This window comes from Chiloscyllium punctatum, chromosome 17 (genome assembly GCF_047496795.1).
Source record: "Chiloscyllium punctatum isolate Juve2018m chromosome 17, sChiPun1.3, whole genome shotgun sequence".
Lineage (NCBI taxonomy): Eukaryota > Metazoa > Chordata > Chondrichthyes > Orectolobiformes > Hemiscylliidae > Chiloscyllium > Chiloscyllium punctatum.
Window position 1 is genome coordinate 31910182 of NC_092755.1, and position 16913 is coordinate 31927094.

General features: G+C 46.0%; 8 non-coding genes across 8 annotated transcripts; all 8 read right to left on the reverse strand.

Annotated features, from left to right (window-relative positions):
- Nucleotides 1-65: 65 nt before the first annotated feature.
- trnai-aau (transfer RNA isoleucine (anticodon AAU)) lies at nucleotides 66-139 on the reverse strand. The gene has a single exon. It is a non-coding gene; the product is annotated as a tRNA-Ile (tRNA).
- A 3814-nt stretch (nucleotides 140-3953) lies between these two features.
- On the reverse strand, nucleotides 3954-4027 carry trnai-aau (transfer RNA isoleucine (anticodon AAU)). Its single transcript has one exon. It is a non-coding gene; the product is annotated as a tRNA-Ile (tRNA).
- A 2010-nt stretch (nucleotides 4028-6037) lies between these two features.
- trnai-aau (transfer RNA isoleucine (anticodon AAU)) lies at nucleotides 6038-6111 on the reverse strand. The gene has a single exon. It is a non-coding gene; the product is annotated as a tRNA-Ile (tRNA).
- A 2011-nt stretch (nucleotides 6112-8122) lies between these two features.
- On the reverse strand, nucleotides 8123-8196 carry trnai-aau (transfer RNA isoleucine (anticodon AAU)). The gene has a single exon. It is a non-coding gene; the product is annotated as a tRNA-Ile (tRNA).
- Nucleotides 8197-10207: 2011 nt separating this feature from the next.
- Nucleotides 10208-10281, reverse strand: trnai-aau (transfer RNA isoleucine (anticodon AAU)). The gene has a single exon. It is a non-coding gene; the product is annotated as a tRNA-Ile (tRNA).
- Nucleotides 10282-12292: 2011 nt separating this feature from the next.
- Nucleotides 12293-12366, reverse strand: trnai-aau (transfer RNA isoleucine (anticodon AAU)). The gene has a single exon. It is a non-coding gene; the product is annotated as a tRNA-Ile (tRNA).
- A 2011-nt stretch (nucleotides 12367-14377) lies between these two features.
- trnai-aau (transfer RNA isoleucine (anticodon AAU)) lies at nucleotides 14378-14451 on the reverse strand. The gene has a single exon. It is a non-coding gene; the product is annotated as a tRNA-Ile (tRNA).
- Nucleotides 14452-16462: 2011 nt separating this feature from the next.
- On the reverse strand, nucleotides 16463-16536 carry trnai-aau (transfer RNA isoleucine (anticodon AAU)). Its single transcript has one exon. It is a non-coding gene; the product is annotated as a tRNA-Ile (tRNA).
- Nucleotides 16537-16913: the final 377 nt, after the last annotated feature.

Consider the following 16913-nt stretch of genomic DNA (forward strand, 5'->3'; position numbering starts at 1 on the left):
GGTGGCGCTTCCGGCTTGGTGGAGCACGTCGTTTGGAAACACAGCAACCGCACAAGCGCTGCATGTGGTCAGTGTGGGGATCGAACCCACGACCTTGGCGTTATTAGCACCACGCTCTAACCAGCTGAGCGAACCGGCCAACGCTGGCAGCTCAGCGAGAGCAAATGCCTATATTGCCGGTGCCCACAACCACGGCTGCTCTGCATTTTCTGCTTCTCATCGATCGCACGATAGTCTGAAGTATTTCCTTTCGTTGCAAAGCTTTTCAACAAAAAAAAACATTTACTTTTCCGAACGCGCATACTCGAGTTAACCATTTGCTCTGATATCTAAAAATAAGCACAGTGTCCGGACGCATGCAATTTCTATCGCAACGCCACCAGCTCAGCTGCAGCTTCTCACGTTGACAAATTTCGTCTGGAGAACCGTACCTTCAACGATCGCTCACTGTTCTTCTGGATACTCACAGACCTTTGGAGTCAGGGTTATGTGCTGCTGATTAACTGCTACGAACCTTATGCCAAATGCATTGGAATTGTAATCTATCAGTGAGGTTCTTTCTGCTCCCGAACGACGCAGTTGCTTTGGTGTCAGCAACAGCTTAGAAGTCAATTGCACGTTTTGCTCAATGACTCATGTTGCTTATGCAATCTTCGTTTGACAGCAAGTTATCAGGCCTTCCTGCAGAGTTTGTCAGCGACAGGTCAGCTGCTAAAACGATTGCTTCAGACAGCATGCTACACCCTACATTTGAAAATGGAAAAGGTGCAAACGTTTACAGGCTGAACACTCGCTCACGATTTCGCCTGGCGCGTCAGAGGCTGGGAGCTGATCTTACGGAGGTTTTTCAATCATGAGGGGAATGAATCGGGTAAATAGACAAGTTCCTTTCGCTCAGGTGGGGCAGTTCAGAACTAGAGGGTATAAATCTGGTGTGGGAGGGTGAGAATTCGAAAGGCAGTGAGGGGCAACGGCTGCACGCAGAGGGTGGTGCGTTTCTGGAATAAGTTACCAGTCGAGCTGGTGATGGATGGTATAATTCCAATACTGTTAAGGAATCTGGACGTGTACTTGAATAGGAAGGGTTGAGAGAGAAATGGGTCAAGTGCATGCAATCGCGACTGGATGAGTTGAGGATATCTGTTCGGAATGGACGAGTGCGACCGAAGACTGTGTTTTCAGTGCTGTCCACATCTAATGGCTCTATGATAGTGCAGGTGAAATGATAAAAAAGATAAATAAAAAAACGAAGTAAAATTGTCTGAAGTTGTTGAATTCAAACAACTTCAGGTAATTTTATTTCAATTATTTTATTTATCTTTTTTAGTTGTGTTTTTTTGCCACTGTTGTGTACCTCTTATTTCTTGACTGTCTCTCTTTCTCTCGCTCCCCACTCTCTCAATACCTTTTTCCTCTCCTCATTATCACCTTTGCATCTGGAGCCTTGACTCACCTCCTCTCAGCGTGGTAGACACAGCTCCATAATACTCCCCCTTTGTTTTTATCTTTATCTTTAATCAGTTAGACTCGAAACGTCAGCTCTTTTCTCTCCTTGCAGATGGTGCCAGACCTGCTGAGATTTTCCAGCATTTTCTCTTTTGGTTTCAGATCCCAGCATCCGCAGTAATTTTCTTTTATTAATGGCTCTATGGTATTGCTGGTGATATGATAACTCCAGTGTCGATGCATGAGAGGTGAGCAAGCGAACGAATTGCCTCTGGAAGTCGTGTGACGAGTATTAACAGAGATCCAGGAAAATAACACGAACGAATTGAAGCCTGAACTCTGGTTCTCCTCCGAGACTGTGCCAGGTCTGCCTAATACTGCACAATGTTTTGCATTTGTTGGCGAAAACAACTGAGACTGGTTGTTTTGCTGCCGACACATCCACCCAGTCAGGCGATCAAGTCGTGCGTCTATCCCCGTCAAATGTTTTATTGCGAAGGTGGCGCTTCCGGCTTGGTGGAGCACGTCGTTTGGAAACACAGCACCCGCACCAGCGCTGCATGTGGTCAGTGTGGGGATCGAACCCACGACCTTGGCGTTATTAGCACCACGCTCTAACCAGCTGAGCGAACCGGCTAACGCTGGCAGCTCAGCGAGAGCAAATGCCTATATTGCCGGTGCCCACAACCACGGCTGCTCTGCATTTTCTGCTTCTCATCGATCGCACGATACTCTGAAGTATTTCCTTTCGTTGCAAAGCTTTTCAACAAAAAAAACATTTACTTTTCCGAACGCGCATACTCGAGTTAACCATTTGCTCTGATATCTAAAAATAAGCACAGTGTCCGGACGCATGCAATTTCTATCGCAACGCCACCAGCTCAGCTGCAGCTTCTCACGTTGACAAATTTCGTCTGGAGAACCGTACCTTCAACGATCGCTCACTGTTCTTCTGGATACTCACAGACCTTTGGAGTCAGGGTTATGTGCTGCTGATTAACTGCTACGAACCTTATGCCAAATGCATTGGAATTGTAATCTATCAGTGAGGTTCTTTCTGCTCCCGAACGACGCAGTTGCTTTGGTGTCAGCAACAGCTTAGAAGTCAATTGCACGTTTTGCTCAATGACTCATGTTGCTTATGCAATCTTCGTTTGACAGCAAGTTATCAGGCCTTCCTGCAGAGTTTGTCAGCGACAGGTCAGCTGCTAAAACGATTGCTTCAGACAGCATGCTACCATCTACATTTGAAAATGGAAAAGGTGCAAACGTTTACAGGCTGAACACTCGCTCACGATTTCGCCTGGCGCGTCAGAGGCTGGGAGCTGATCTTACGGAGGTTTTTCAATCATGAGGGGAATGAATCGGGTAAATAGACAAGTTCCTTTCGCTCAGGTGGGGCAGTTCAGAACTAGAGGGTATAAATCTGGTGTGGGAGGGTGAGAATTCGAAAGGCAGTGAGGGGCAACGGCTGCACGCAGAGGGTGGTGCGTTTCTGGAATAAGTTACCAGTCGAGCTGGTGATGGATGGTATAATTCCAATACTGTTAAGGAATCTGGACGTGTACTTGAATAGGAAGGGTTGAGAGAGAAATGGGTCAAGTGCATGCAATCGCGACTGGATGAGTTGAGGATATCTGTTCGGAATGGACGAGTGCGACCGAAGACTGTGTTTTCAGTGCTGTCCACATCTAATGGCTCTATGATAGTGCAGGTGAAATGATAAAAAAGATAAATAAAAAAACGAAGTAAAATTGTCTGAAGTTGTTGAATTCAAACAACTTCAGGTAATTTTATTTCAATTATTTTATTTATCTTTTTTAGTTGTGTTTTTTTTGCCACTGTTCTGTACCTCTTATTTCTTGACTGTCTCTCTTTCTCTCGCTCCCCACTCTCTCAATACCTTTTTCCTCTCCTCATTATCACCTTTGCATCTGGAGCCTTGACTCACCTCCTCTCAGCGTGGTAGAAACAGCTCCATAATACTCCCCCTTTGTTTTTATCTTTATCTTTAATCAGTTAGACTCGAAACATCAGCTCTTTTCTCTCCTTGCAGATGGTGCCAGACCTGCTGAGATTTTCCAGCATTTTCTCTTTTGGTTTCAGATCCCAGCATCCGCAGTAATTTTCTTTTATTAATGGCTCTATGGTATTGCTGGTGATATGATAACTCCAGTGTCGATGCATGAGAGGTGAGCAAGCGAACGAATTGCCTCTGGAAGTCGTGTGACGAGTATTAACAGAGATCCAGGAAAATAACACGAACGAATTGAAGCCTGAACTCTGGTTCTCCTCCGAGACTGTGCCAGGTCTGCCGAAAACGGCACAATGTTTTGCATTTGTTGGCGAAAACAACTGAGACTGGTTGTTTTGCTGCCGACACATCCACCCAGTCAGGCGATCAAGTCCTGCTTCTATCCCCGTCAAATGTTTTATTGCGAAGGTGGCGCTTCCGGCTTGGTGGAGCACGTCGTTTGGAAACACAGCAACCGCACAAGCGCTGCATGTGGTCAGTGTGGGGATCGAACCCACGACCTTGGCGTTATTAGCACCACGCTCTAACCAGCTGAGCTAACCGACCAACGCTGGCAGCTCAGCGAGAGCAAATGCCTATATTGCCGGTGCCCACAACCACGGCTGCTCTGCATTTTCTGCTTCTCATCGATCGCACGATAGTCTGAAGTATTTCCTTTCGTTGCAAAGCTTTTCAACAAAAAAAACATTTACTTTTCCGAACGCGCATACTCGAGTTAAACATTTGCTCTGATATCTAAAATGAAGCACAATGTCCCGACGCATGCAATTTCAATCGCAACGCCACCAGCTCAGCTGCAGCTTCTCACGTTGACAAATTTCGTCTGGAGAACCGTACCTTCACCGATCGCTCACTGTTCTTCTGGATACTCACAGACCTTTGGAGTCAGGGTTATGTGCTGCTGATTAACTGCTACGCACCTTATGCGAAAGGCATTGGAATTGTAATCTATCAGTGAGGTTCTTTCTGCTTCCAAACGACGCAGTTGCTTTGGTGTCAGCAACAGCTCAGAAGTCAACTGCACGTTTTGCTCAATGACTCATGTTGCTTATGCAATCTTCGTTTGACAGCAAGTTATCAGGCCTTCCTGCAGAGTTTGTCAGCCACAGGTCAGCTGCTAAAACGACTGCTTCAGACAGCATGCTACCATCTACATTTGAAAATGGAAAAGGTGCAAACGTTTACAGGCTGAACACTCGCTCACGATTTCGCCTGGCGCGTCAGAGGCTGGGAGCTGATCTTACGGAGGTTTTTCAATCATGAGGGGAATGAATCGGGTAAATAGACAAGTTCCTTTCGCTCAGGTGGGGCAGTTCAGAACTAGAGGGTATAAATCTGGTGTGGGAGGGTGAGAATTCGAAAGGCAGTGAGGGGCAACGGCTGCACGCAGAGGGTGGTGCGTTTCTGGAATAAGTTACCAGTCGAGCTGGTGATGGATGGTATAATTCCAATACTGTTAAGGAATCTGGACGTGTACTTGAATAGGAAGGGTTGAGAGAGAAATGGGTCAAGTGCATGCAATCGCGACTGGATGAGTTGAGGATATCTGTTCGGAATGGACGAGTGCGACCGAAGACTGTGTTTTCAGTGCTGTCCACATCTAATGGCTCTATGATAGTGCAGGTGAAATGATAAAAAAGATAAATAAAAAAACGAAGTAAAATTGTCTGAAGTTGTTGAATTCAAATAACTTCAGGTAATTTTATTTCAATTATTTTATTTATCTTTTTTAGTTGTGTTTTTTTGCCACTGTTCTGTACCTCTTATTTCTTGACTGTCTCTCTTTCTCTCGCTCCCCACTCTCTCAATACCTTTTTCCTCTCCTCTTCCCGCTTTGCTACCCTTCTCCCCTGTTTTCCATTTTGTCTCTGCTTCACCCATCCCTCACTTATTTTGTCACATAGCGCTGGCTTCAGCCTGGGTCATTCACGCCTCTTAATCTCCCTTTAATCTCTCCATGCACTGTCATTATCACCTTTGCATCTGGAGCCTTGACTCACCTCCTCTCAGCGTGGTAGAAACAGCTCCATAATACTCCCCCTTTGTTTTTATCTTTACCTTAAATCCGTTAGACTCGAAACGTCAGCTCTTTTCTCTCCTTGCAGATGGTGCCAGACCTGCTGAGATTTTCCAGCATTTTCTCTTTTGGTTTCAGATCCCAGCATCCGCAGTAATTTGCTTTTATTAATGGTTCTATGGTATTGCTGGTGATATGATAACTCCAGTGTCGATGCATGAGAGGTGAGCAAGCGAACGAATTGCCTCTGGAAGTCGTGTGACGAGTATTAACAGAGATCCAGGAAAATAACACGAACGAATTGAAGCCTGAACTCTGGTTCTCCTCCGAGACTGTGCCAGGTCTGCCTAATACTGCACAATGTTTTGCATTTGTTGGCCAAAACAACTGAGACTGGTTGTTTTGCGGCCGACACATCCACCCAGTCAGGCGATCAAGTCGTGCGTCTATCCCTGTCAAATGTTTTATTGCGAAGGTGGCGCTTCCGGCTTGGTGGAACACGTCGTTTGGAAACACAGCAACCACGGAAGCGCTGCATGTGGTCAGTGTGGGGATCGAACCCACGACCGTGGCGTTATTAGCACCACGCTCAAACCAGCTGAGCTAACCGACCAACGCTGGCAGCTCAGCGAGAGCAAATGCCTATATTGCCGGTGCCCACAACCACGGCTGCTCTGCATTTTCTGCTTCTCATCGATCGCACGATAGTCTGAAGTATTTCCTTTCGTTGCAAAGCTTTTCAACAAAAAAAACATTTACTTTTCCGAACGCGCATACTCGAGTTAAACATTTGCTCTGATATCTAAAATGAAGCACAATGTCCCGACGCATGCAATTTCAATCGCAACGCCACCAGCTCAGCTGCAGCTTCTCACGTTGACAAATTTCGTCTGGAGAACCGTACCTTCAACGATCGCTCACTGTTCTTCTGGATACTCACAGACCTTTGGAGTCAGGGTTATGTGCTGCTGATTAACTACTACGCACCTTATGCGAAAGGCATTGGAATTGTAATCTATCAGTGAGGTTCTTTCTGCTTCCAAACGACGCAGTTGCTTTGGTGTCAGCAACAGCTCAGAAGTCAACTGCACGTTGTGCTCAATGACTCATGTTGCTTATGCAATCTTCGTTTGACAGCAAGTTATCAGGCCTTCCTGCAGAGTTTGTCAGCCACAGGTCAGCTGCTAAAACGACTGCTTCAGACAGCATGCTACCATCTACATTTGAAAATGGAAAAGGTGCAAACGTTTACAGGCTGAACACTCGCTCACTATTTCGCCTGGCGCGTCAGAGGCTGGGAGCTGATCTTACGGAGGTTTTTCAATCATGAGGGAAATGAATCGGGTAAATAGACAAGTTCCTTTCGCTCAGGTGGGGCAGTTCAGAACTAGAGGGTATAAATCTGGTGTGGGAGGGTGAGAATTCGAAAGGCAGTGAGGGGCAACGGCTGCACGCAGAGGGTGGTGCGTTTCTGGAATAAGTTACCAGTCGAGCTGGTGATAGATGGTATAATTCCAATACTGTTAAGGAATCTGGACGTCTACTTGAATAGGAAGGGTTGAGAGAGAAATGGGTCAAGTGCATGCAATCGCGACTGGATGAGTTGAGGATATCTGTTCGGAATGGACGAGTGCGACCGAAGACTGTGTTTTCAGTGCTGTCCACATCTAATGGCTCTATGATAGTGCAGGTGAAATGATAAAAAAGATAAATAAAAAAACGAAGTAAAATTGTCTGAAGTTGTTGAATTCAAACAACTTCAGGTAATTTTATTTCAATTATTTTATTTATCTTTTTTAGTTGTGTTTTTTTTGCCACTGTTCTGTACCTCTTATTTCTTGACTGTCTCTCTTTCTCTCGCTCCCCACTCTCTCAATACCTTTTTCCTCTCCTCTTCCCGCTTTGCTACCCTTCTCCCCTGTTTTCCATTTTGTCTCTGCTTCACCCATCCCTCACTTATTTTGTCACATAGCGCTGGCTTCAGCCTGGGTCATTCACGCCTCTTAATCTCCCTTTAATCTCTCCATGCACTGTCATTATCACCTTTGCATCTGGAGCCTTGACTCACCTCCTCTCAGCGTGGTAGAAACAGCTCCATAATACTCCCCCTTTGTTTTTATCTTTATCTTTAATCAGTTAGACTCGAAACGTCAGCTCTTTTCTCTCCTTGCAGATGGTGCCAGACCTGCTGAGATTTTCCAGCATTTTCTCTTTTGGTTTCAGATTCCAGCATCCGCAGTAATTTGCTTTTATTAATGGCTCTATGGTATTTCTGGTGATATGATAACTCCAGTGTCGATGCATGAGAGGTGAGCAAGCGAACGAATTGCCTCTGGAAGTCGTGTGACGAGTATTAACAGAGATCCAGGAAAATAACACGAACGAATTGAAGCCTGAACTCTGGTTCTCCTCCGAGACTGTGCCAGGTCTGCCTAATACTGCACAATGTTTTGCATTTGTTGGCGAAAACAACTGAGACTGGTTGTTTTGCTGCCGACACATCCACCCAGTCAGGCGATCAAGTCGTGCGTCTATCCCTGTCAAATGTTTTATTGCGAAGGTGGCGCTTCCGGCTTGGTGGAGCACGTCGTTTGGAAACAGAGCAACCGCACAAGCGCTGCATGTGGTCAGTGTGGGGATCGAACCCACGACCTTGGCGTTATTAGCACCACGCTCTAACCAGCTGAGCTAACCGACCAACGCCGGCGGTACAGCGAGAGGAAATGCCTATATTGCCGGTGCCCACAACCACGGCTGCTCTGCATTTTCTGCTTCTCATCGATCGCACGATAGTCTGAAGTATTTCCTTTCGTTGCAAAGCTTTTCAACAAAAAAAAACATTTACTTTTCCGAACGCGCATACTCGAGTTAACCATTTGCTCTGATATCTAAAAATAAGCACAATGTCCGGACGCATGCAATTTCAATCGCAACGCCACCAGCTCAGCTGCAGCTTCTCACGTTGACAAATTTCGTCTGGAGAACCGTACCTTCACCGATCGCTCACTGTTCTTCTGGATCCTCACAGACCTTTGGAGTCAGGGTTATGTGCTGCTGATTAACTGCTACGAACCTTATGCCAAATGCATTGGAATTGTAATCTATCAGTGAGGTTCTTTCTGCTCCCGAACGACCCAGTTGCTCTGGTGTCAGCAACAGCTCAGAAGTCAACTGCACGTTTTGCTCAATGACTCATGTTGCTTATGCAATCTTCGTTTGACAGCAAGTTATCAGGCCTTCCTGCAGAGTTTGTCAGCCACAGGTCAGCTGCTAAAACGACTGCTTCAGACAGCATGCTACACCCTACATTTGAAAATGGAAAAGGTGCAAACGTTTACAGGCTGAACACTCGCTCACGATTTCGCCTGGCGCGTCAGAGGCTGGGAGCTGATCTTACGGAGGTTTTTCAATCATGAGGGGAATGAATCGGGTAAATAGACAAGTTCCTTTCGCTCAGGTGGGGCAGTTCAGAACTAGAGGGTATAAATCTGGTGTGGGAGGGTGAGAATTCGAAAGGCAGTGAGGGGCAACGGCTGCACGCAGAGGGTGGTGCGTTTCTGGAATAAGTTACCAGTCGAGCTGGTGATGGATGGTATAATTCCAATACTGTTAAGGAATCTGGACGTGTACTTGAATAGGAAGGGTTGAGAGAGAAATGGGTCAAGTGCATGCAATCGCGACTGGATGAGTTGAGGATATCTGTTCGGAATGGACGAGTGCGACCGAAGACTGTGTTTTCAGTGCTGTCCACATCTAATGGCTCTATGATAGTGCAGGTGAAATGATAAAAAAGATAAATAAAAAAACGAAGTAAAATTGTCTGAAGTTGTTGAATTCAAACAACTTCAGGTAATTTTATTTCAATTATTTTATTTATCTTTTTTAGTTGTGTTTTTTTGCCACTGTTCTGTACCTCTTATTTCTTGACTGTCTCTCTTTCTCTCGCTCCCCACTCTCTCAATACCTTTTTCCTCTCCTCTTCCCGCTTTGCTACCCTTCTCCCCTGTTTTCCATTTTGTCTCTGCTTCACCCATCCCTCACTTATTTTGTCACATAGCGCTGGCTTCAGCCTGGGTCATTCACGCCTCTTAATCTCCCTTTAATCTCTCCATGCACTGTCATTATCACCTTTGCATCTGGAGCCTTGACTCACCTCCTCTCAGCGTGGTAGAAACAGCTCCATAATACTCCCCCTTTGTTTTTATCTTTACCTTAAATCCGTTAGACTCGAAACGTCAGCTCTTTTCTCTCCTTGCAGATGGTGCCAGACCTGCTGAGATTTTCCAGCATTTTCTCTTTTGGTTTCAGATCCCAGCATCCGCAGTAATTTGCTTTTATTAATGGTTCTATGGTATTGCTGGTGATATGATAACTCCAGTGTCGATGCATGAGAGGTGAGCAAGCGAACGAATTGCCTCTGGAAGTCGTGTGACGAGTATTAACAGAGATCCAGGAAAATAACACGAACGAATTGAAGCCTGAACTCTGGTTCTCCTCCGAGACTGTGCCAGGTCTGCCTAATACTGCACAATGTTTTGCATTTGTTGGCCAAAACAACTGAGACTGGTTGTTTTGCGGCCGACACATCCACCCAGTCAGGCGATCAAGTCGTGCGTCTATCCCTGTCAAATGTTTTATTGCGAAGGTGGCGCTTCCGGCTTGGTGGAACACGTCGTTTGGAAACACAGCAACCACGGAAGCGCTGCATGTGGTCAGTGTGGGGATCGAACCCACGACCGTGGCGTTATTAGCACCACGCTCAAACCAGCTGAGCTAACCGACCAACGCTGGCAGCTCAGCGAGAGCAAATGCCTATATTGCCGGTGCCCACAACCACGGCTGCTCTGCATTTTCTGCTTCTCATCGATCGCACGATAGTCTGAAGTATTTCCTTTCGTTGCAAAGCTTTTCAACAAAAAAAACATTTACTTTTCCGAACGCGCATACTCGAGTTAAACATTTGCTCTGATATCTAAAATGAAGCACAATGTCCCGACGCATGCAATTTCAATCGCAACGCCACCAGCTCAGCTGCAGCTTCTCACGTTGACAAATTTCGTCTGGAGAACCGTACCTTCAACGATCGCTCACTGTTCTTCTGGATACTCACAGACCTTTGGAGTCAGGGTTATGTGCTGCTGATTAACTACTACGCACCTTATGCGAAAGGCATTGGAATTGTAATCTATCAGTGAGGTTCTTTCTGCTTCCAAACGACGCAGTTGCTTTGGTGTCAGCAACAGCTCAGAAGTCAACTGCACGTTGTGCTCAATGACTCATGTTGCTTATGCAATCTTCGTTTGACAGCAAGTTATCAGGCCTTCCTGCAGAGTTTGTCAGCCACAGGTCAGCTGCTAAAACGACTGCTTCAGACAGCATGCTACCATCTACATTTGAAAATGGAAAAGGTGCAAACGTTTACAGGCTGAACACTCGCTCACTATTTCGCCTGGCGCGTCAGAGGCTGGGAGCTGATCTTACGGAGGTTTTTCAATCATGAGGGAAATGAATCGGGTAAATAGACAAGTTCCTTTCGCTCAGGTGGGGCAGTTCAGAACTAGAGGGTATAAATCTGGTGTGGGAGGGTGAGAATTCGAAAGGCAGTGAGGGGCAACGGCTGCACGCAGAGGGTGGTGCGTTTCTGGAATAAGTTACCAGTCGAGCTGGTGATAGATGGTATAATTCCAATACTGTTAAGGAATCTGGACGTCTACTTGAATAGGAAGGGTTGAGAGAGAAATGGGTCAAGTGCATGCAATCGCGACTGGATGAGTTGAGGATATCTGTTCGGAATGGACGAGTGCGACCGAAGACTGTGTTTTCAGTGCTGTCCACATCTAATGGCTCTATGATAGTGCAGGTGAAATGATAAAAAAGATAAATAAAAAAACGAAGTAAAATTGTCTGAAGTTGTTGAATTCAAACAACTTCAGGTAATTTTATTTCAATTATTTTATTTATCTTTTTTAGTTGTGTTTTTTTTGCCACTGTTCTGTACCTCTTATTTCTTGACTGTCTCTCTTTCTCTCGCTCCCCACTCTCTCAATACCTTTTTCCTCTCCTCTTCCCGCTTTGCTACCCTTCTCCCCTGTTTTCCATTTTGTCTCTGCTTCACCCATCCCTCACTTATTTTGTCACATAGCGCTGGCTTCAGCCTGGGTCATTCACGCCTCTTAATCTCCCTTTAATCTCTCCATGCACTGTCATTATCACCTTTGCATCTGGAGCCTTGACTCACCTCCTCTCAGCGTGGTAGAAACAGCTCCATAATACTCCCCCTTTGTTTTTATCTTTATCTTTAATCAGTTAGACTCGAAACGTCAGCTCTTTTCTCTCCTTGCAGATGGTGCCAGACCTGCTGAGATTTTCCAGCATTTTCTCTTTTGGTTTCAGATTCCAGCATCCGCAGTAATTTGCTTTTATTAATGGCTCTATGGTATTTCTGGTGATATGATAACTCCAGTGTCGATGCATGAGAGGTGAGCAAGCGAACGAATTGCCTCTGGAAGTCGTGTGACGAGTATTAACAGAGATCCAGGAAAATAACACGAACGAATTGAAGCCTGAACTCTGGTTCTCCTCCGAGACTGTGCCAGGTCTGCCTAATACTGCACAATGTTTTGCATTTGTTGGCGAAAACAACTGAGACTGGTTGTTTTGCTGCCGACACATCCACCCAGTCAGGCGATCAAGTCGTGCGTCTATCCCTGTCAAATGTTTTATTGCGAAGGTGGCGCTTCCGGCTTGGTGGAGCACGTCGTTTGGAAACAGAGCAACCGCACAAGCGCTGCATGTGGTCAGTGTGGGGATCGAACCCACGACCTTGGCGTTATTAGCACCACGCTCTAACCAGCTGAGCTAACCGACCAACGCCGGCAGTACAGCGAGAGGAAATGCCTATATTGCCGGTGCCCACAACCACGGCTGCTCTGCATTTTCTGCTTCTCATCGATCGCACGATAGTCTGAAGTATTTCCTTTCGTTGCAAAGCTTTTCAACAAAAAAAAACATTTACTTTTCCGAACGCGCATACTCGAGTTAACCATTTGCTCTGATATCTAAAAATAAGCACAATGTCCGGACGCATGCAATTTCAATCGCAACGCCACCAGCTCAGCTGCAGCTTCTCACGTTGACAAATTTCGTCTGGAGAACCGTACCTTCACCGATCGCTCACTGTTCTTCTGGATCCTCACAGACCTTTGGAGTCAGGGTTATGTGCTGCTGATTAACTGCTACGAACCTTATGCCAAATGCATTGGAATTGTAATCTATCAGTGAGGTTCTTTCTGCTCCCGAACGACCCAGTTGCTCTGGTGTCAGCAACAGCTCAGAAGTCAACTGCACGTTTTGCTCAATGACTCATGTTGCTTATGCAATCTTCGTTTGACAGCAAGTTATCAGGCCTTCCTGCAGAGTTTGTCAGCCACAGGTCAGCTGCTAAAACGACTGCTTCAGACAGCATGCTACACCCTACATTTGAAAATGGAAAAGGTGCAAACGTTTACAGGCTGAACACTCGCTCACGATTTCGCCTGGCGCGTCAGAGGCTGGGAGCTGATCTTACGGAGGTTTTTCAATCATGAGGGGAATGAATCGGGTAAATAGACAAGTTCCTTTCGCTCAGGTGGGGCAGTTCAGAACTAGAGGGTATAAATCTGGTGTGGGAGGGTGAGAATTCGAAAGGCAGTGAGGGGCAACGGCTGCACGCAGAGGGTGGTGCGTTTCTGGAATAAGTTACCAGTCGAGCTGGTGATGGATGGTATAATTCCAATACTGTTAAGGAATCTGGACGTGTACTTGAATAGGAAGGGTTGAGAGAGAAATGGGTCAAGTGCATGCAATCGCGACTGGATGAGTTGAGGATATCTGTTCGGAATGGACGAGTGCGACCGAAGACTGTGTTTTCAGTGCTGTCCACATCTAATGGCTCTATGATAGTGCAGGTGAAATGATAAAAAAGATAAATAAAAAAACGAAGTAAAATTGTCTGAAGTTGTTGAATTCAAACAACTTCAGGTAATTTTATTTCAATTATTTTATTTATCTTTTTTAGTTGTGTTTTTTTGCCACTGTTCTGTACCTCTTATTTCTTGACTGTCTCTCTTTCTCTCGCTCCCCACTCTCTCAATACCTTTTTCCTCTCCTCTTCCCGCTTTGCTACCCTTCTCCCCTGTTTTCCATTTTGTCTCTGCTTCACCCATCCCTCACTTATTTTGTCACATAGCGCTGTCTTCAGCCTGGGTCATTCACGCCTCTTAATCTCCCTTTAATCTCTCCATGCACTGTCATTATCACCTTTGCATCTGGAGCCTTGACTCACCTCCTCTCAGCGTGGTAGAAACAGCTCCATAATACTCCCCCTTTGTTTTTATCTTTATCTTTAATCAGTTAGACTCGAAACGTCAGCTCTTTTCTCTCCTTGCAGATGGTGCCAGACCTGCTGAGATTTTCCAGCATTTTCTCTTTTGGTTTCAGATTCCAGCATCCGCAGTAATTTGCTTTTATTAATGGCTCTATGGTATTGCTGGTGATATGATAACTCCAGTGTCGATGCATGAGAGGTGAGCAAGCGAACGAATTGCCTCTGGAAGTCGTGTGACGAGTATTAACAGAGATCCAGGAAAATAACACGAACGAATTGAAGCCTGAACTCTGGTTCTCCTCCGAGACTGTGCCAGGTCTGCCTAATACTGCACAATGTTTTGCATTTGTTGGCGAAAACAACTGAGACTGGTTGTTTTGCTGCCGACACATCCACCCAGTCAGGCGATCAAGTCGTGCGTCTATCCCTGTCAAATGTTTTATTGCGAAGGTGGCGCTTCCGGCTTGGTGGAGCACGTCGTTTGGAAACAGAGCAACCGCACAAGCGCTGCATGTGGTCAGTGTGGGGATCGAACCCACGACCTTGGCGTTATTAGCACCACGCTCTAACCAGCTGAGCTAACCGACCAACGCTGGTAGCTCGGCGAGAGCAAATGCCTATATTGCCGGTGCCCACAACCACGGCTGCTCTGCATTTTCTGCTTCTCATCGATCGCACGATAGTCTGAAGTATTTCCTTTCGTTGCAAAGCTTTTCAACAAAAAAAAACATTTACTTTTCCGAACGCGCATACTCGAGTTAACCATTTGCTCTGATATCTAAAAATAAGCACAATGTCCGGACGCATGCAATTTCAATCGCAACGCCACCAGCTCAGCTGCAGCTTCTCACGTTGACAAATTTCGTCTGGAGAACCGTACCTTCAACGATCGCTCACTGTTCTTCTGGATCCTCACAGACCTTTGGAGTCAGGGTTATGTGCTGCTGATTAACTGCTACGAACCTTATGCCAAATGCATTGGAATTGTAATCTATCAGTGAGGTTCTTTCTGCTCCCGAACGACCCAGTTGCTCTGGTGTCAGCAACAGCTCAGAAGTCAACTGCACGTTTTGCTCAATGACTCATGTTGCTTATGCAATCTTCGTTTGACAGCAAGTTATCAGGCCTTCCTGCAGAGTTTGTCAGCCACAGGTCAGCTGCTAAAACGACTGCTTCAGACAGCATGCTACACCCTACATTTGAAAATGGAAAAGGTGCAAACGTTTACAGGCTGAACACTCGCTCACTATTTCGCCTGGCGCGTCAGAGGCTGGGAGCTGATCTTACGGAGGTTTTTCAATCATGAGGGGAATGAATCGGGTAAATAGACAAGTTCCTTTCGCTCAGGTGGGGCAGTTCAGAACTAGAGGGTATAAATCTGGTGTGGGAGGGTGAGAATTCGAAAGGCAGTGAGGGGCAACGGCTGCACGCAGAGGGTGGTGCGTTTCTGGAATAAGTTACCAGTCGAGCTGGTGATGGATGGTATAATTCCAATACTGTTAAGGAATCTGGACGTGTACTTGAATAGGAAGGGCTGAGAGAGAAATGGGTCAAGTGCATGCAATCGCGACTGGATGAGTTGAGGATATCTGTTCGGAATGGACGAGTGCGACCGAAGACTGTGTTTTCAGTGCTGTCCACATCTAATGGCTCTATGATAGTGCAGGTGAAATGATAAAAAAGATAAATAAAAAAACGAAGTAAAATTGTCTGAAGTTGTTGAATTCAAACAACTTCAGGTAATTTTATTTCAATTATTTTATTTATCTTTTTTAGTTGTGTTTTTTTGCCACTGTTGTGTATCTCTTATTTCTTGACTGTCTCTCTTTCTCTCGCTCCCCACTCTCTCAATACCTTTTTCCTCTCCTCTTCCCGCTTTGCTACCCTTCTCCCCTGTTTTCCATTTTGTCTCTGCTTCACCCATCCCTCACTTATTTTGTCACATAGCGCTGGCTTCAGCCTGGGTCATTCACGCCTCTTAATCTCCCTTTAATCTCTCCATGCACTGTCATTATCACCTTTGCATCTGGAGCCTTGACTCACCTCCTCTCAGCGTGGTAGAAACAGCTCCATAATACTCTCCCTTTGTTTTTATCTTTATCTTTAATCAGTTAGACTCGAAACGTCAGCTCTTTTCTCTCCTTGCAGATGGTGCCAGACCTGCTGAGATTTTCCAGCATTTTCTCTTTTGGTTTCAGATTCCAGCATCCGCAGTAATTTGCTTTTATTAATGGCTCTATGGTATTGCTGGTGATATGATAACTCCAGTGTCGATGCATGAGAGGTGAGCAAGCGAACGAATTGCCTCTGGAAGTCGTGTGACGAGTATTAACAGAGATCCAGGAAAATAACACGAACGAATTGAAGCCTGAACTCTGGTTCTCCTACGAGACTGTGCCAGGTCTGCCTCATACTGCACAATGTTTTGCATTTGTTGGCGAAAACAACTGAGACTGGTTGTTTTGCTGCCGACACATCCACCCAGTCAGGCGATCAAGTCGTGCGTCTATCGCTGTCAAATGTTTTATTGCGAAGGTGGCGCTTCCGGCTTGGTGGAGCACGTCGTTTGGAAACACAGCAACCGCACAAGCGCTGCATGTGGTCAGTGTGGGGATCGAACCCACGACCTTGGCGTTATTAGCACCACGCTCCAACCAGCTGAGCTAACCGACCAACGCTGGCAGCTCAGCGAGAGCAAATGCCTATATTGCCGGTGCCCACAACCACGGCTGCTCTGCATTTTCTGCTTCTCATCGATCGCACGATAGTCTGAAGTATTTCCTTTCGTTGCAAAGCTTTTCAACAAAAAAAAACATTTACTTTTCCGAACGCGCATACTCGAGTTAACCATTTGCTCTGATATCTAAAAATAAGCACAATGTCCGGACGCATGCAATTTCAATCGCAACGCCACCAGCTCAGCTGCAGCTTCTCACGTTGACAAATTTCGTCTGGAGAACCGTACCTTCAACGATCGCTCACTGTTCTTCTGGATCCTCACAGACCTTTGGAGTCAGGGTTATGTGCTGCTGATTAACTGCTACGAACCT